Genomic DNA, 19,880 nt, shown 5'->3' on the forward strand with positions numbered 1-19,880 from the left:
TACTTTCCCTTTTTTAAAATCTATTTCTTGGTCCTCCTTTGCTGAATCGATCACCACTATCACTTTTGTTTTGCTTTCCCCTCTGAAGAGCAAGGGTGGCGAATTTCAGGGTCCACATAAGGCCCATTTCGCGGCGGCATTAAGTTGCAGTCCATTCTCCACTCCACTCCCACTCTGATAGCTCCATCCTCGAACTCCTGCACTGTTCCAGTGAAGCTCGAGGAACAGCACCTTATCTTTCGTTTAGGCACTTTACAGCCTTCTGGACTCAACATCGAGTTCAACAATTTCAGACCATAATCTCTAGCCATCTTTGGCTTCCTTATTCGTTCATGGGATGTGGGCGTCAGCGGCAAGGCCAACGTTTATTGGCCATCCCTAATTGCCCTCGAGGAGGAGGTGGTGGAAGGCTATTTCAAAGGGCAGTTAAGAGTCACATATAGGCTAGACCGGGTAAGGATGGCAGATTTCCTTCCTAAAGGGTACGAGTGAACCAGATGGGTTTTTACGACAATCCACTAGTTTCACGGTCACCATTACTGATTTATTTAACTAACTGAATTTAAATTCCCCAGCTGCCGTGGTGGGGTTTGAACTCATGTCTCCGGATCATTAGTCCAGGCCTCTGGATTACGAGTCCAGTGACATTACCACTGTGCCACTGTACCCGATGTGTACGTGCATGTGGGTTAGGTTTTTTTGTGTATAGATATATTATGTATGTGTGGGGTGAGGGACATTTTAATGATCCTTTTGCTGGTTATCTAAATCAGTTGTAACAGGGGCGGTGGGGGAGAAAGCTCAAAATATCTAAAATGAAATCTTTGGAGATTCCTCCATTATGTGATCCTAAATCTACCAACAGCACAAAATTCAAGACAACAGAAAGCAAATGGTGGAGTGAAGCCTTTTTATTTTTTACGTTGATGCAGGGGTAGAGATCTGAAGTTTTTTGAGGTTGGTTTAATTGCATCTGTTGCTGCATGTGTGGTGACAGTTGATAGCCAGCAGAAAGCTTCAGGCACAACATGATTGGACAAAGAGTAGCTATCACCTCTGCTTTTGTACAGTTATAGAGGAAAAGGGCCCTCCAGAGGGGGCTTGTCTGGTTGTGCGTGCTGCAAAGAGGCTGCTGCCATCAACAGGAAGCCACTTTGACAGATCCCTTATTTTAAGGCTGCTTTGCAGCACAGTTGTTGAAATAACTATTATCGCAGGTTCTGCTGCGATGGGAATCAGTACCTATAATGTTAGTGGTCAGGGTTTGTCGGGTTATTGGGTCCAGCAAATGTTTATTGACCAATACTAAGCAACCATGCACTGGATGAAGCAGAATGTGGCACTAGCTGTGCACAGGATGAAGTACATACTCGATAAAAACAGGTGTGTCTGCCACCACATTTACCCCACGTGACCAAGGATTCCACTCGCAGCCGTTCACAAGTTGTACCCTCCGATTCGCAAGTCGAAAACGGCCAATTTTTAGCATGTTGATGTATCGAGTCGAAAGTAGAATTGTTCTAATTGAAAAGCTGGTGTATGGCAGCCTTGTGAATGAAGGAACACACTACTTCAGTGTCTGATGTGAACAGAGTTTGTCAAGTTATTCAAGGCAAGTTCCTTCCCAAACACGGCCCTGTTAAATGGCCATTGCTGTCAGTACACTAAGCCTAAGCTTGAATTGTTTATATAGCTCCTTTCACAACCACCGGACGTCTCAAAGTGCTTTACAACCAATGAAGTATTTTTGGAGTGTAACCACTGTTGTAATGTGGGAAACGTGGCAGCCAATTTGCTCCCACAAACAGCAATGTTATAATGACCAGATAATATGTTTCTGTTATGTTAATAGAGGGATTGGCCAGGACACTGGGGCTAACTCCCCTGCTCTTCTTCGAAATAGTGCCATGGGATCTTTTACATCCACCTGAGAGAGCAGACGGGACCTCGGTTTAACATCTCATCCCAAAGACAGCACCTCCGACAGTGCAGCACTCCCTCAGCACTGCACTGGAGTGTCAGCCTAGATTTATGGGCTCAAGTCCCTGGAGTGAGACCTGAATCCCACAACCTCTGACTCGGAGGCGAGTGTGCTACCCACTGAGCCACGGCTGACACTTGAGTGCAGTGCTGAGGGAATACTGCACTGTTGGAAGTGCCGTCTTTCAGATGAGACATTGAACCGAGGCCTTATATTCTTATTCAAATACTCTTAATATTATCTCACCAATACAAGCTGCATTCTTTTAATAATCAATAACAAGATAAAAACATCTCCTGTTCATTTTCAGCCTCCTGCAACTTGAGGAAGACTTATTTTGTGAAATAAATATTTTATTCTGATTTTTATCATTTTTACTTATAAACATGTTTTATTCAGATATATATTATAAAATGTTGCCACATGGTAGTGATGGAAACTACATGGACACATCCAAGTTCTCGGCACAGTTGTACATATGGCGCTGGTTGGGGCGTAGCAAAATAATGTGAGCATGATTTACCTGGAGTCACGATAATACCCATGGTCCTGCCTGCTTAGAGAGGGGTCTTGCAAGATTGGCTTGTTGGATGGTTGTGAAGCTTTACAAAGGGAGACTGTTGGCAAGTTGGCCCATTCTTGTTTACTTGGCAGTAAACCGTGTGTGTTGTATGTCGGCTTTCAAGAAAAGATTTTTTAGTCTGTCTGGTACTTAAAACAACTCACTTGTATATAGCATCTTTAGCAAAGAGCAAAGTCTCCAAGGCGCCTTATATCATCACAGGCGGTCCCTCGCATCGAGGATGACTTGCTTCCACGCCAAAAAGGGATGAGTTCACAGGTGTTTCAATGAAGGACCTAATATTCCAGGTTCTGAACTACACCCTGAAGGGTGGAAGATGCCTGTGCATGAATTTTTTTAACGTGTGGTGGCTGTTGCACACCAGCCATCACATGGGCTTGACAGAGCTAGGTCCTGGTCCAGTGGCAAGGGTTAACCAAGACGACTGGAGACCAGCTCTGCTGCACGGATCTAGTGCACACACAATTATTAGCAACATTAGAAAGACCATTGGGGAGAGCAGGAAAAATAATTGGGAGGTAGCCAAAGGCATGGCCAATGAGATAGGTGTTTAATGAGGCTTCTGAAGATGGGGAGCGATGTGACAAGGCTGAAAGATTTTTGGGAAGGGGGCAGAAGGCTCTGATGGTAGAGAGGGGGAAAGGAGCAAACACACACAGTAGACTGGACTCCAGAGAGCACAGAACACAAACGGGAAAGATCTGATCAGCGATGAGGACATGTTCCAGACCTGGGAAAGAATGGGGACGTTGGAGACGGGGCAGTTGAGGAGGAAAAGTCAGTCTAGACTGGGAAATGTGGGGTGACGGAAAAGCAGTTTTGAAAGATGGAGGAACAGTGCCCGAGGAGAGGGTCAGTGGTGAAATCCAGCAAGCATTGGGCTGAGGAATAGTTGAGTGGTCCGCTGGGGTTCAAGGACACAGGAGGTGGGTCTGGTGAGGACTAGGGTGGAGGCAGGGCAGAAACTGCAAAGCATTGTGGGGTTGGAGTTGTGGTCGGTCAAGTAATGAGAACTGGTGGTCAAGTAATGAGAACTGGGAACTAGATACAGAAGCAGCGTCCTGTGTTTTTAGTACGAGATAACTAGACTTCTCTTTTTAACAGATTAATATACAGTAGCTGATAGGTAACCCAGCTTACAGATCTCCCACTTTCTAAAAGAAACAAGGCCTCCCTGGGTCGGTACAGAGCGCCTTATAGAGGAAAATATAAAAGAGGATTAGATGCCAAGCCAAGGATCCAGAGGTCACAGAAAAAGCTTGAGGAATCCACTTGTTACCATCACCGGTTTAACAGTTCCTTCATTTTGTGCCGAATTACTGATCGCTGGGGCAAGGAACTTTGCCTGACACGATATCTGGCTCCACAGGTGTTTCGCCCCCGTATTTGTTCTGGCTGCTCTTTGCCCCAAGGTCAGGGAGCAATGGTGCATCTTGTAGTCGACCTCTTTGACTGCGCTTTTGGTCATCTGATCTGGCTTGGTGTCGGATTTAATTGTTTTGTCTTATAACACTCCTGTGAAGTGCCTTCGTACGTTTTACTATGTTAAAGGTCCTACATAAATACAAGTTGTTGTTGTTGTATTTGTTGCTGGCCCAGATGTTGACCCTCGGTTGGCTCAGCAAACAACAGCGTTGGATCTGCACCAATGATTAGACCCAACATGTTCTACGTGGCCGTCCAAGGCTCGAAACAGTTAAACGGTGGGGCACACCCAGACCGTGGGTAGCAGGGTGTTGCTCAGTCACTTCAACAATCCTCGGGAAGGGATGAAATTGTCACTCGGGTTCTTCTTTTACTTAAGCCGACTGCTAATGATACGGTTGCTGGAACTGGAATTTGAACAGTGTGGCCATTAGGGACAAGTGATTTTTTTTTAAAGAGATTGTTCATGGGATGTAGGCAAAGGGGCAAGGCCACATTTATTGCCCAACGCCCGCCACCATGAGAGTGCTGCTGTCCTGCTCCGAACTGGTGTTTATTAATAATCTGCTTTTCTCACAGTTTTCAGCAACCTCTTTAACTTTTTGTGCAAAATTACAGGACTTGAGCATCACATCTAGCTCGGTGCGGTAAGCGTAGAGATGTGTAGTATGTGATGACATGCCAAATGGCTTGCCCTTGCGATCGTGAATTAGGGTGAATGTGAACTAGTTTTGCCGCCGCCTTCTTAGGCAGTCCCTCGGAATCGAGGACGACTTGCTTCCTCAGTAATACGAGTTCTCGGGTGACTGATGAGTCCAATGCAGGACCTACAGTCTCTGTCAGGTGGGGCAGACGATGGTTGAAGGGGCGGGTGGGTGGGGTGCTTGGTTTGTCAAGTACGCTCCTTCCGTTGTTTCCGCTTGGCTTCCACGTGCTCCCGGCGACGAGACTCAAGGTGTTCGGCACCTTCCCAGATGCTTCTCCTCCATTTTGAGCGGTCTTGGGCCAGGGATTCCCAGGTGTCGGTGGGGATGTTGCACTTTTTCAAGGAGGCTTTGAGGGTGCCCTTGAAACATTTCCTCCGCCTGCCTGGGGCTCGCTTGCCGTGTCGGAGTTCCGAGTAGAATGAATTGGTGTAGAAATGGTTAGTCATCTATTTAGAAGTGTCATCATTATGATAGGCAGTCCCTCGGAATCGAGGAAGACTTGCTTCCACTCTTAACATGAGTTCTTAGGTGGCTGTACAGTCCAATACGAGAATGTAGAAGTGTATGTTGACATTCAACGCAACATTATTGTCTCCAAATGTATCTGGCATCCAGCTCCTTCACTCAATCATGTGGCACAGTTCTCCTGCTGGAACTGACTAAAGTGAGATTCTGTATTCTTCCAGTAAGTTATGGCAACGGGACAGTGTTTTCCTGTTTCCAGTGGCCAGTGATCTAATTAAAATATTAATCAATTGCTGTTGTGTTGATAGATGACCCCTTATTTCTGGCAATTTGCACCGCGTCATACAGCAGTTTACGTAAAGCTGCAATAGCCAGTCAGACCCACAAATTGTAACCAAGTGATTTGCATTGTGTAGGATAATCCCCTCCCGAAATCTCCGTCTTGCTACCTCGCTCTCCTTAAAACCTACCTCTTTGATCAAGCTTTGGCCACCTGTCCTAATATCTCCTTTTGTGGCTGGGCGTCAAATTTTGTCTGATTACACTCTTGTGAAGCCCTTGGGACATTTTGCTGCGTTAAATGCGCTATATAATACAAGTTGTTGTGCAGTCATATACTTGCGAAAAGAATCTATGTTCTACTTAGAATTCATGAATTGCCACCAAGAATTGTGGAATATTACAAAAGAGAACAGGCCATTTGACCCATCAAGTCTTTGCCTGTGTTTTTCTCCACGAGCAGCCAATTCTAATGTTTTCTTCCCATGCCCTTTAAGGGTCAGGCCGGCATTTGGTTTGCCTTTTTTATGGCCTTATCTACTCTCTCTGCCACTTTTAAGGTCCTGTGTATCTGCACGTCAAGGTCCCTGTACTCCATTCCAAAAACTTACCATTTAAGGTATATTTCTTTTCCTTATTCTTATTTCCAAAGTGATATTGACCTGCATCTGCCACCTATCTGCCCTGCTTAAATAGCCCTTCCGTAATCTTTCTTTGTCACAAGTTGCCATGATCCCCGTTTGGTGTCATCATCAAATTTTGATCTTGTTTCCTCAAATTCTAAGTCCAGATCACCTCATCTTTCTCGTCTGACAAACTCCCTTTTTACTCCTGTTCTTTGAGTGTCAGCCGTGGCTCAGTGGGCAGCACCCTCGCCTCTGGAGTCAGAAGGTTGTGGGTTCAAGTCCCACTCCAGGGACTTGAACGCACAAAAGTCTGAGCTGGCACTCCCAGTGCAGTGCTGAGGGAGTGCTGCACTGTCGGAGGTGTCGTCTTCAGATGAGACGTTAAACCGAGGCCCCGTCTGCTCTCTCCGGTGGACATAAAAGATCGCACGGCACTATTTCGAAGAAGAGCAGGGGAGTTATCCCTGGTGTGTCCTGGCTAATATTTATCCCTCAATCAACATCACAAAAAGCAGCTGATCTGGTCAGCATCACATTGCTGTTTGTGGGAGCTTGCTGTGCGCAAATTGGCTGCACTCCAAAATTACTTAATTAGCTGTAAAGCACTTTGGTCCTGAGGTAGTGCAAGGTTCTCTGAATGTAAATGTTTCATTCTTTGCTTTTTGCTCTCTATTCATGTGGCCACATTGCCCCTTCATTCATGTGCCATAATCTTTATCATCATTTTTTTTTTTAATGTGGTACCTTGTAAAATGCTTTTTAAAAATCCACATGGACCATATACCCACTGTAATGCCTTTATTGTCTGTTATTTGATTGAAGAATTCTACGAGATTTGTCAAGCATGACCTACCTTTTATAAATGCATACTGACTGAACCTTATTAACTTGTGCTTAGCAATTTCACCCTCCATTATAGATTCTTAATAGTTTGCCAACAGCTGGAGTATGACTAACGGCCACATAAGTTCCTGGTTTGTCCGCCCCGCTTTTGAAGCGAGGAGCCACATTTGGTCGTTTGGGAGGAACTCAGCAAACTTTTGGTGCCTCTGTAAATATGCAGTGTGCTGTACGTCGTAGAACGGTTTAAACAAGGATCACCTTGCTTTCCCAGCGAACCCTAAAATTGCACTTTAAAAAAAAATATTAAACATACTGGCAGCAAATCAACAAAGATTAGCTTGTTTTTTCCAGCCGTTTTTGAGGCAGATCTTTTCCCATCCAGTTGCTGGTGGGTGGGTTGGGTTGGGGGGTGGGGGCGGCTATAATACCAAACAGGTAACGTGTATACTCGTGCTACATTAGTGATTCCAAACCATTTTTGGTCACACGGAATCACTTAGTGACCCACCCATGTTAACTACTGAACATGGTGGTAGTCTACAATACGATTAGTCATTTTTTAAAAAACTGTAATTAAAGTACTTTAAGTCAAAAAAAAGTGTGTTAAAAGTAAAATCTACACAATTTACTTACAGCTCAAAGCCCTTTCAGGAAGCTGAACATGTATGGAGTCACATGAAAAGATCATGCAGGCTGTGTTTACCAATTTAGTAAAAGTGCTAATTACTATATAACCAGCAAGAAGCGGTATTTCCTAACAGTGTGTGTCTGGTAAGGGTCTGGGTTCCCTCAACAACTATCTGTCCCACCTGTGACAGAGTCTGTGGCTCTCGTGTTGGACTGTTCAATCACCAAAGAACTCACTTCAGGAGTGGCAGCAAATCTTCCCCGATTCCGAGGGACTGCCTATGATGATGATGGTGTCTGGTAAGAGCTTAAACAAAAATGTCTTCTGTGAGGATCAACTGATTATATAAAGTTATACGTCTGAATTATTAACAGCCACAAATAAAAAATCCTCTTGGTGCAAAGCGTCTGGTATCTCTTGTTTTATTTCCAGAAAGGTGGAGGTTTTTATCCAGATTTAAAATAGAACAGATGCTTTTTTTAATCAACCCCACCAACGCCCCCCCCCCCCCGAGAAATCGTCTGCTGTCAAAACTTGTTGCAACTTCAGTCTGCCTTTTTTTACTTTTGGCTGGAATATTTCTGCTGTGGATTGTGTCGCTGGTCGTTAACCCACCAGCCAGAGCATGCTCCCTCCCCCCCCCCCCTAAGTGCTTATGTAAACCAGCGGCAGAGCCAAGGCGAGTTCTGAGCTATTTTTAGCAGCACCACTGCAGAGCAGGAACTGGCTCAGAGTCACATGTGCCGGGCTGAGTGAAAGGGAGTATCCCCGCAATGTGCAGTAAACAAAGGGAGGTCAGTGTGAGGTGGCCCCCAGGTAGAATGCGAAGATCCCGATTATTAGCAGCCCTGCGCCCGCTGCGTTTCATCGCTGCACATTTTTGGTCCCGTCCAAAAATAAATAACACTGCGTTTTGAGTCGTTCCTTTTGGGGGAAAAAAAAACTTTTTTTTGCAAAGAAAACGGACACAGCACCAAGGATGTGTGTATAAATATAATAATTCACGCAATTTTCTGTTTAGCAAGGAGGTCCCAGTTGGTGTGTCTATCAGTGCTCAGCAGCAGATCCTTCACCAGACAGCTGTGTTGAGGGACTAATTCGTAAATAGAGAGTGTTCCTTTTGCTAATAATATAAAGTAGGCTGGGGTGGTTCCCACCCCCCTCAAAAGAAAATGCTCCTCGTGTTCCTCATAAGGTTCCAACTATTTCAAAAGAAATTTCTTTTAAAATTTGAGATGTTTAAGTTCACGAAGGGTTTCGGTGAGAGGAGTTAAGCAAGGAGAAGCAATCTCCAGTGGCAGGAGAGTCGGTAACCAGAGAACACAGATTTGAGGGAATTGGCAAATGAAGCAGAGGCGAGATGAGGAGACATTTTTTTTTTACGCAGCGAGTTGCAATCTGGAATGCGCTGCCTGAAAGGCCGGGGAAGCAGGTTCAGTCTTAACTTTCAAAAGGGAATTGGATTAATACTTCAAAAAGAAACACGGAAACATAGAAAGTAGGTGCAGGAGCAGGCCATTCGGCCCTTCGAGCCTGCAGCACCATTCAATATGATCATGGCTGATCATGCAACTTCAGTACCCCATTCCTGCTTTCTCTCCATACCCCTTGATCCCTTTAGCCGTAAGGGCCACATCTAACTCCCTTTTGAATATATCTAACGAACTGGCCTCAACAACTTTCTGTGGTAGAGAATTCCACAGGTTCACAATTCTCTGGGTGAAGAAGTTTCTCCTCATCTCGGTCCTAAATGGCTTACCCCTTATCCTTAAACTGTGACCCCTGGTCCTGGACTTCCCCAACATTGGGAATATTCTTCCTGCATCTAACCTGTCCAATCCCGTCAGAATTTTATATGTTTCTATGAGATCCCCTCTCATTCTTCTAAATTCCAGTGAATATAAGCCTAGTTGATCCAGTCTTTCTTCATATGTCAGTCCTGCCATCCCGGGAATCAATCTGGAGAACCTTCGCTGCACTCCCTCAATAGCAAGAATGTCCTTCCTCAGATTCCATTTTACTTATTCGCGAGATGTGGGTGTCGATGGCAAGGCCAGCATTTATTGCCCATCCCTAATTGGTCTTGAATACAACTGAGTGGCTTGCTAGGCCATTTCAGAGGGGCAGTTACAAGTCAACCACATTGCTGTGAGTATGGAGTCACGTATAGGCCAGACTGGGTAAGGACGGCAGATTTCCTTCCCTAAAGGACATTAGTGAACCAGATGGGGTTTTTACGATAATCTGGCAGTTTCATTACTGATACAGGTACAACATCCGAAATCTGGAATGCTCGAGATCGAGTCCGTGCCGGTATTGGGTTTTTTCCGGATTTCAGACAAGAAAATCAATAGTCTGATATCCGGAATCCTTGACTGAATCCGTGCCGGGTTTTGAGTGACGAGGTCCGAAACCTGACAAAACCCGAAATCTGGCACGGATTCAGTCGAGGATTCCGGATTTCAGACTATTAATTTTCTTGTTTGAAATCCGGAATCCTTGACTGAATCCGTGCCGGATTTTGGGTTTTGCTGGATTTCGGACCTCGCGGCTTGCCGATTCACACCGCTCCTCGCCGCCTGCCGATTCCCTCAGGTCCGCCGCCCCTCGCCGATTCCCGCGGCCCCTCGATGCTGCGCTTTTTACTTGTTTCCTCGTCCCTCGCTGCCCGATACCGCCATCTTGGCCGCCTCAAAACGGTCCGGTTTTTGGACAATAATTCCGGATTCTGGGCGACTCCATCTGGGATGCGCAAAATGTCCGGTTTTGGGACAATTACGGTTTACGGAGTTCTGGATTCGCTACTTTGCACCTGTACTAGCTTTTTTTTAAATTCCAGATTTATTTAATAGAATTTAAATTCCCCAGCTGCCCATGGTGGGATTTGAACTCGTGTCCGCGGATTATTCGTTCTGGCCTTTGGCTTACAATAACATAACCGCTACGCTACCGTTCCCTTAAATAACTTTATAAACGAAGCTTTTAAACTGACATTAATTGAAACTACAAATATTTTGTTTTCAAGAGATGTATATTAAGGATACTTTTGGAGACCTGATTTGATGCCTAGTAAACAGGGGTACAGATTCTGTTTTTAAAATATATCCTCAGCCTGTAACTCCAGTACAACAATAGAGATTTGCATAGATTTAGCCGTTTATTTTAGGGCTATCTGTGGTTTCCAGGTAACTGGAATAAAATGGCCACATTCTGGAATACTTGTGTTGCTCAATAAATCTCTGATGCTGCGGTATGGTTAATTAATCGGCACAGTTTGTTCTTCAAAGTGCAGTGATGAATTGTTCAGTGTTTAAAAACTGCTATGTCATAACCCATTATATACTTAGCTTTTCCCGGTTTCGTAGATTCTGATCACTTGAGTGCCTTGTGCAATTTATGAAATATTTAGGATAATTTGTCTTGATTGATATCCATTGCCCGTTTAAAATTAAAAAAACAGCGAAAATTAGGAGCATCCAGAAAGGAGAAGGCAGAAGGGCAACCTGAAGCAGGTCTGAAAGATGATGAAAGGGTTTGATAGGTTAGCGGTCGAGAGAATGGTTCCACTTTCGAGGGAGACCAGAGCTAGCGGCCATATTAAATTTAATAAATCACTCGGGAGAAAGGTCTTCACTCAGAGAGTGGTTAGAATGCGGAACTTGCTACCACAGGGAGTGGTTGAGGCGAATAGCATAGATGTATTTAAGGGGAAGTTAGATAAACATATGAGGGTGAAAGGAACCGAGGGTTATGCTGATGAGGTAGGGTGTGAGAAGGCTCGCGGGAAGCATAAACACCGGCATGGACCTGTTGGGCCGAATGGGCTATTTCTGTGCTGTAAATACTGTGTAATCTGGGCATCATCGTGCTGTAGCTGTGCTGATGTTACAGTACTGTTGCTGTACGTGTATTTAGGAGAAATACCACCAACAATGTCTCTGCAAGATCCTGCAAATCCCCAGGGAGCTCAGGCGCACCAACGTTAGTGTCCTCGACCAGGCCAACATCCCCAGCATTGAAGCACTGACCACACTTGATCAGCTCTGTTGGGCGGGCCACATTATTCGCATGCCAGACACGAGACTCCCAAAGCAAGCGCTCTACTCGGAACTCCTTCACGGCAAACGAGCCAAAGGTGGACAGAGGAAACATTACAAGGACACCCTCAAAGCCTTTCTGAAAAAGTGCAACATCCCCACTGACACCTGAGAGTCCCTGGCCAAAGACTGCCTTGAGTGGAGGAAGTGCATCCGGGAGGGCACTGAGCACCTCAACATAGAAACATAGAAAATAGGTGCAGGAGTAGGCCATTCGGGCCTGCACCATCATTCAATAAGATCATGGCTGATCATTCCCTCAGTACCCCTTTCCTGCTTTCTCTCCATACCCTTTGATCACCTTAGCCGTAAGGGCCATATCTAACTCCCTCTTGAATATATCCAATGAACTGGCATCAACAACTCTCTGCGGCAGGGAATTCCACAGCTCAACAACTCTCTGAGTGAAGAAGTTTCTCCTCATCTCAGTCCTAAATGGCCTACCCCTTATCCTGAGACTGTGTCCCCTGGTTCTGGACTTCCCCAACATCGGGAACATTCTACCCGCATCTAACCTGTCCCGTCCCGTCAGAATCTTACACATTTCTATGAGATCCCCTCTCATCCTTTTAAACTCCAGTGTATAAAGGCCCAGTTGATCCAGTCTCTCCTCATATGTCAGTCCAGCCATCCCGGGAATCAGTCTGGTGAACATTCGCTGCACTCCCTCAATAGCAAGAACGTCCTACCTCAGATTAGGAGACCAAAACTGAACACAATATTCCAGGTGAGGCCTCATCAAGGCCCTGTACAACTGCAGTAAGACCTCCCTGCTCCTATACTCAAACCCCCTAGCTATGAAGGCCAACATACAATTTGCCTTCTTCACCGCCTGCTGTACCTGTATGCCAACTTTCAATGACTGATGAACCATGGCACCCAGGTCTCGTTGCACCTCCCCTTTTCCTAATCTGCCGCCATTCAGATAATTTGTGTTCGCATTTTTGCCCCCAAAGTGGATAACCTCACATTTATCCACATTATACTGCATCTGCCATGCATTTGCCCACTCACCTAACCTGTCCAAGTCACCCTGCAGCCCCCTCACAGCTCACACCGCCACCCAGTTGAGTGTCATCTGCAAACTTGGAGATATTACACTCAATTCCTTCATCTAAATCATTGACATATATTGTAAAGAGCTGGGGTCCCAGCACTGAGCCCTGCGGCACTCCACTAGTCACTGCCTGCCATTCTGAAAAGGACCCGTTTATCCCAACTCTCTGCTTCCTGTCTGCCAACCAGTTCTCTACATTATCCCCAATACTGTGCTTTGATTTTGCACACTAATCTCTCGTGTGGGACCTTGTCAAAAGCCTTTTGAAAGTCCAAATACACCACATCCACTGGTTCTCCCTTGTCCACTCTACTAGTTACAACCTCAAAAAATTCCAGAAGATTTGTCAAGCATGATTTCCCCTTCATAAATCCATGCTGACTTGGACCGATCCTGTCACTGCTTTCCAAATGTGCTGCTATTTCATCCTTAATAATTGATTCCAACATTTTCCCCACTACTGATGTCAGGCTAACCGGTCTATAATTACCCACTTTCTCTCTCCCTCCCTTTTTAAAAAGTGGTGTTACATTAGCTACCCTCCAGTCCATAGGAACTGATCCAGAGTCGATAGACTGTTGGAAAATGATCACCAATGCATCCACTATTTCTAGGGCCACTTCCTTCAGCACTCTGGGATGCAGACTATCAGGCCCCAGGGATTTATCGGCCTTCAATCCCATCAATTTTCCTAACACAATTTTGCGCCTAATAATTTCTCTAGACCCTCGGTCCCCTCGGTTATTTGTGTCTTCCTTCGTGAAGACAGAACCAAAGTATTTGTTCAATTGGTCTGCCATTTCTTTGTTCCCCATTATAAATTCATCTGAATCCGACTGCAAGGGACCTACGTTTGTCTTCACTAATCAGTTTTTATGTTCCCGGCAAGCTTGTTCTCATACACTATTTTCCCCCTCTTAATTAAAGCCTTTGTCCTCTTCTGCTGAATTCTAAATTTCTCCCACTCCTCAGGTTTGCTGCTTTTTTTGGCCAATTTATATGCCTCTTCCTTGGATTTAACACTATCCTTAATTTCCCTTGTTAGCCATGATTGAGCCACCTTTCCCATTTTATTTTTACTCCAGACATGGATGTACAATTGCTGAAGTTCATCCATGTGATCTTTAAATGTTTGCCATTGCCTATCCACCGTCAACCCTTTAAGTATCATTTGCCAGTCTATTCTAGTCAATTCACGCCTCAAACCATCGAAGTTACCTTTCCTTAAGTTCAGGATCCTAGTTTCTGAATTAACTGTGTCACTCTCCATCTTAATAAAGAATTCTACCATGTTCTGGTCACTCTTCCCCAAGGGGCCTCGCAAAACAAGATTGCTAATTAGCCCTTTCTCATTACACATCACCCAGTCTAGGATGGCCAGCTCCCTAGTTGGTTCTTTGACATATTGGTCTCGAAAACCATCCCTAATACACTCCAGGAAATCCTCCTCCACCGCATTGCTACCAGTTTGGTTAGCCCAATCAGTATGTAGATTAAAGTCACCCTTGATAATTGCTGAACCTTTATTGCATGCATCCCTAATTTCTTGTTTGATGCTGCCCCCAACCTCACTACTACTGTTTGGTGGTCTGTACACAACTCCCACTAGCGTTTTCTGCCCTTTGGTATTCCGTAGCTCCACCCATACCGATTCCACATCATCCAAGCTAATGTCCTTTCTTACTATTGCACTAATTTCCACTTTAACCAGCAATGTCACTGTTATGTATCTGTAAAGCATGCACTCCCATGTTCCGCCACCAGAGAGCTCATCCCCTGAAGTCCCAAGGAATCCCAGCATTTCTTGGGAGCACTGTATATAAGCTAGCCCCTAAGGCCTGTTCCTCACTCTGGAGTGTCTTATTAAAGACTGAGGTCACTGTTACTTTAACTTCCCTGTGTGCAGCCTCACCTGTGTTAGGAACACAATAGCCACTCCGCCTCCTTTTTCCTTTCTGTCTATCCTTTCTAAAAGTTGAATACCCCTGGATGTTGAGTTCCCAGCCTTGGTCACCCTGGAGCCATGTCTCTGTGATGCCAATTACGTCATACCTGTTAACTGCTGTCTGCACTGTTAATTCATCCACCTTATTCCGAATACTCCTCGCATGGAGGCACAGTGCCTTCAGGCTTGTCTTTCTAACACACTTTGCCCCTTTAGAATTTTACTGTAATGTGACCCTTTTGCTTTTTGCCTTAGGTTTCTCTGCCCTCCACTTTTACTTTTCTTCTTTCTATCTTTTGCTTCTGCCCCCATTCTACTTCCCTGTCTCCCTGCATAGGTTCCCATTCCCCTGCCATATTAGTTTAACTCCTCCCCAACAGCACTAGCAAACACTCCCCCTAGGACTTTGTTTCCGGTCCTGCCCAGGTGCAGACCGTCTGTTTTGTACTGGTCCCAACTCCCCCAGAACCGGTTCCAATGTCCCAGGAATTTGAATCCCTCCCTTCTGCACCACTCCTCAATCCACGTATTCATCTGAGCTATCCTGCGATTCCTACTCTGACTAGCACGTGGCACTGGTAGCAATCCTGAGATTACTACTTTTGAGGTCCTACTTTTTAATTTAGCTCCTCGCTCCCTAAATTCATCTTGTAGGACCTCATCCCGTTTTTTTACCTATATCATTGGTACCTCTATGTACCACGACAACTGGCTGTTCACCGTCCCTCTCCAGAATGCCCTGTACCCGCTCCGAGACATCCTTGACCCTTGCACCAGGGAGGCAACATACCATCCTGGAGTCTCGGTTACGGCCGCAGAAATGCCTATCCATTCCCCTTACAATTGAATCCCCTATCATTATAGCTCTCCCACTCTTTTTCCTTCGAGTCTCATCGCCGAGAGCATGCAGAGATCAGGCGCAGGCAGCGGAAGGAGCATGCGGCAAATCAGTCCCACCCTCCCTTTCCCTCAACGACTATCTGTCCCACCTGTGACAGGGGCTGTGGTTCTCGTTTTGGAATGTTCAGCCACCTAAGGACTCATTTTTAGAGTGGAAGGAAGTCTTCCTCGATTCCGAGGGACTGCCGAAGATGATGATTCAGCCGATATAGAGCAGCTTAAGTGGATGGGAATGCAATTGGCTTGTAACAATTCAATAAACAAGGAACCTGCATCTACCTTTCCACCTGCTGATGCTGTGGTTAGCAGAGACAATGTTGGGCCTTGTATAAATTGTGCAGGAAATTACTCGTTGAAACACGTGCCCACTAAGGTTGCTTTGAGTCATAAACAGGACATTTATTTTTTTTTAAATTACATTTAAATCCTGTATCTGCCAAATATCATTATGATGCTCAATTTCCCTCACATTGTGTGCCTATCTTCAATTGGGGATTACAGGATGGTGACTAGCTCTCGTGCTCAGGCAATAGTACATTTCCGAGAGAAACTGTTCCCACTGGTGGAAGGGTCGAGAACCAGAGGACACAGATTTAAGATGATTGGAAAAAGAACCAAAGGTGATGTAAGACAGAAGTTTTTTGCACAGCGAGTGGTTAGGATCTGGAATACACTGCCTGAGAGATGGTGGAGGCAGACTCAATCTTATCTTTCAAAAGGGAGTTGGGTAGACACCTGAAGGAAAACATTGCAGGGCTACGGGGAAAGGGCAGGGGAGTGGGACAACTGAAGTGCTGTTGTAGAGAGCCGCTACGGATTCGATGGGCCAAATGGCCTCCTTGCTGTAACCATTTTATGATTCAATTAAGGACGCGACTGCTGCCAACGCAGTTGAAGTAGTTTGTGTTTTTCTTCAGTTGTTCGCCGACTGAAAAGAAAATATTGTTGCCATCACAAAGAAAACACTTGCAGAGAGAGGGAGGGAGGGAGGGGAGGGGGAGGTGAAAAGAGAATTGCTGCTACCGAACAGGAAAATGAAATCTGTGCCAGCAAAACACAGTAAACGACCATTTTATAATTAATTTTCTTATTTTTATTAGTGTTCTTCTCCTTTCCATTCACACGGAGCTCGTGCACTGTACAAATAAATCTTTGCAACCATCACTTCGTGACAATATCATACATTAATACTTAAACCAACTCGTGCTATTATAATGCATTAGTAAACCGCTCCATAGAATCCATAGATTTAGGCATGCGCTATGACGATATTATTATACATTTAGACTTGAAGTACCACAGATTTAATGCGCAGAACGCTTCTGTGTAGTTTCCTGTTCGTTGGCAGCAGTCACTCCGTTCAATTAAACATTTATCTTCCTGCCTTCCCCCCACCCCCACTCCCACTAATGCTGGGGAGAAGGGACTGCGTTTCGGGTGCCTTGATGGTCAAGCTGAAATTGAGGGGTTGCGGGCACAAACCCAGGTCCCACAGCACCGCCGCACAGATTGTTGGAGCAACAGCACTTGTGTGTTACCCAACGTTGGCCTTATACTGTTAAGAAGAACGGATAATTCTCATACAACGATCACTGGGTCAAGGCCTTCGCTGATTTGGGTCTCATTTTTGGCAACCCAAGTTCCTACGGTTACAGGACTAAAGAGCCAGACGAATGGAGTAAAGGAAGACACCATCATTTACCTGTGCATGCTGTGGCTCAGTGGGTAGCACCCTTTTGGGTTCAAGTCCCACTCCAGAGACTTGAGCGTGTAATCCAGGCTGACACTCCCATTGCAGTACTGAGGGAGTGCTGCACTGTTGGAGGTGCCGTCTTCCAGATTAGATATTGAACTGTCCTCTCGGGTGCACATAAAAGATCCCACAGCACTATTTCGAAGAAGAGAAGGGGAGTTACCCCAGTGTCCCGCCCAACATCACTACACCAGCTTATCTGGTCATTAGTGTTGTGTCCTTAGATGCTCTAATAATGACTCCACGAGGCAATGTATTGTACTTGAACTGTAGTGACCTTAGTCCTTTATTAGTTAACTCCAGAGTGAGGATCACACCTGGTGGCCTGCCTTTTATACTCGGCCAGGCACACCTGTACAGGTAACCTACGAGTCTCCCACTGCTGAGCCCTCTGGTGGCACACCTTGTGATAGTACAAACAGTAACCATGTAGGATACATGACAATTAGCACATTGCTGTTTGTGGGAGCTTGCTTGTGCACAAATTAGCTGTCGCGTTTCCCATATTACAACAGTGACTACACTTGAAAAGTACTTAATTGGCTGTAAAGCTCTTTTGGGATGTCCTGAGGCGCTATATAAATGCAAGTCTTTTCCTTTGCTGCACCCTCACAGACCTGGATGTTTGCGAGCGATATTGCACTGATGTTTTCTCCCAAACGTACAGTAGTGTCCCTGAGATTGGACCACCGTCTCAAAATGATTAACCTTCGGTATTGCAAGGATAACTATTGGCCAAAACCTTCAAACCACACTGCAACCTATAACGCATCGTGCACATATGCCCCCTTATTGGGTAAGGACAAGATCAGCGTTGGTAAGAATAGATGTTTGTGACTTCATCGCCTTATCCAATGTTTTTAGCTCTTGGATCACTAAGACACAAAAAAACCCAACCCTTAGCGATTGTGCGCAGAATGAAATCTCGGTCTCTCGCTATATTTTAAAAATAATACACAAAGCTGAAATTAAGTATTTTCAAGTAATGAATTAATCAGTGAAGCTATGGCTATTTTAGAAAGTGTTAGACATTGAAGACTGATTTTGTGCATCAGATTAAAGCATCTGATGTACACATGTTTAAAAAGGGAGACCGTTGTTTAAAAAGAGAGAACGGGATAGACCGAGTAATTATAGGCCAGTCGGCCTAACCTCGGCGGTGGGAAAATGATTGGAAAAAATTCTGAGGGACAGGATAAATCTTCATTTAGAAAGACACGGATTAATCCAGGACAGTCAGCACGGATTTGTTAAAGGAAGTCATGTCTGATTAACTTGATTGAATTTTTCGAGGAGGTAACCAGGAGTGTCGATGAGGGCAGTGCATATGATGTAGTGTATATGGATTTTAGCAAGGCTTTTGATAAGGTCCCACATGGCAGACTGGTCACAAAAGTAAAAGCCCATAGGATCCAGGGCAAAGTGACAAGTTGGATCCAAATTGGCTCAGAGACAGGAAGCAAAGGGTAATGGTTGATGGGTGTTTTTGTGACTGGAAGGCTCTATCCAGTGGGGTTCCACGGGGCTCAGTATTGGGTCCCTTGCTTTTTGTGGTATACATCACTGATTTAGACTTGAGTGTAGGGGGTATGATTATGAAGTTTACAGATGATACACAAATTGGCTGTGTAGTTGATAATGAAGAAGAAAGCTGCAGACTGCAGGAAGATATTTATCAACTGGCCAGGTGAACAGAACAGTGGCAAATGGAATTCAATCTGGAGAAATGTGAGGTAACGCATTTGGGGAGGGCTAACAAGGCATGGGAATACACAATAAATGGTAGGACACTGAGAAGTGTAGAGGAACAAAAGGACCTTGGAGTGCAGGTCCTCAGATCCCTGAAGGTTGCAGGCCAGGTAGATAAGGTGGTTAAGAAGGCACACGGAATACTTGCTTTATTAGCCGAGACATAGAATACAAGAGCAGGGAGGTTATGCTTGAACTGTATAAAACACTAGTTAGTCCACAGATAGAGTTCTGTGTGCAGTTCTGATCACCACATTACAGAAAAGATGTGATTGCATGAGAGAGGGTACAGAGGAGATTTATGAGGATGTTGCCTGGACTGGAGAGTTTTAGCTATGAAGTAAGATTAGATAGGCTGGGGTTGTTTTCTTTGGAACAGAGAAGGCTGAGAGGAGACCTTATTGAAGTGTCTAAAATTATGAGGGGCCTAGATAGAGTGGCTAGGAAGGATCTATTCCCTTAGCACAGGGATGAATAAGTAGGGGGCGTAGATTGAAAGTATTTGGTAGTAGATTTAGAGGAGATATGCGGGGAAATGTCTTCACCCAGAGGGGTCTGGAACTCACTGCCTGAAAGGGTGGTAGAGGCAGAAACCCTCACCGCATTTAACAAGTACTTGGATGTGCACTTGAAGTGCTGTAACCTACAGGGCTACGGACCAAGAGCTGGAAAGTGGGATTAGGCTGGATAGCTCTTTGTCAGCCGGCATGGACACGACGGGCCAAAATGGCCTCCTTCCGTGCTGTAAATTTCTATGATTCTGTGGGGAAATCCAAATCCAACTTTGCTTTTACCAAATCACAGCATCAAGCGGGTATGAAGCCTCCCCTGCCATCGGCATA

At 45.2% G+C, this 19,880-nt stretch overlaps 1 protein-coding gene across 2 annotated transcripts in view; it reads left to right on the forward strand.

The window, feature by feature from the left end:
* LOC139277593 (guanine nucleotide-binding protein G(s) subunit alpha) overlaps positions 1-19,880 on the forward strand; it is a 352,449-nt gene that overhangs the window by 264,366 nt on the left and 68,203 nt on the right. The window contains exon 1 of one of the 2 annotated variants that reach the window (XM_070896281.1): positions 7,703-7,836. The exons of the other annotated variant lie outside the window; for it this stretch is intronic. The gene's annotated coding sequence lies outside the window, so the exon portion shown is untranslated. Of the gene's footprint in view, positions 1-7,702; positions 7,837-19,880 lie in introns of those variants that run through there. 2 annotated transcript variants of the gene reach the window in all.

The sequence above is a fragment of the Pristiophorus japonicus genome, chromosome 1 (genome assembly GCF_044704955.1).
Source record: "Pristiophorus japonicus isolate sPriJap1 chromosome 1, sPriJap1.hap1, whole genome shotgun sequence".
NCBI lineage: Eukaryota > Metazoa > Chordata > Chondrichthyes > Pristiophoridae > Pristiophorus > Pristiophorus japonicus.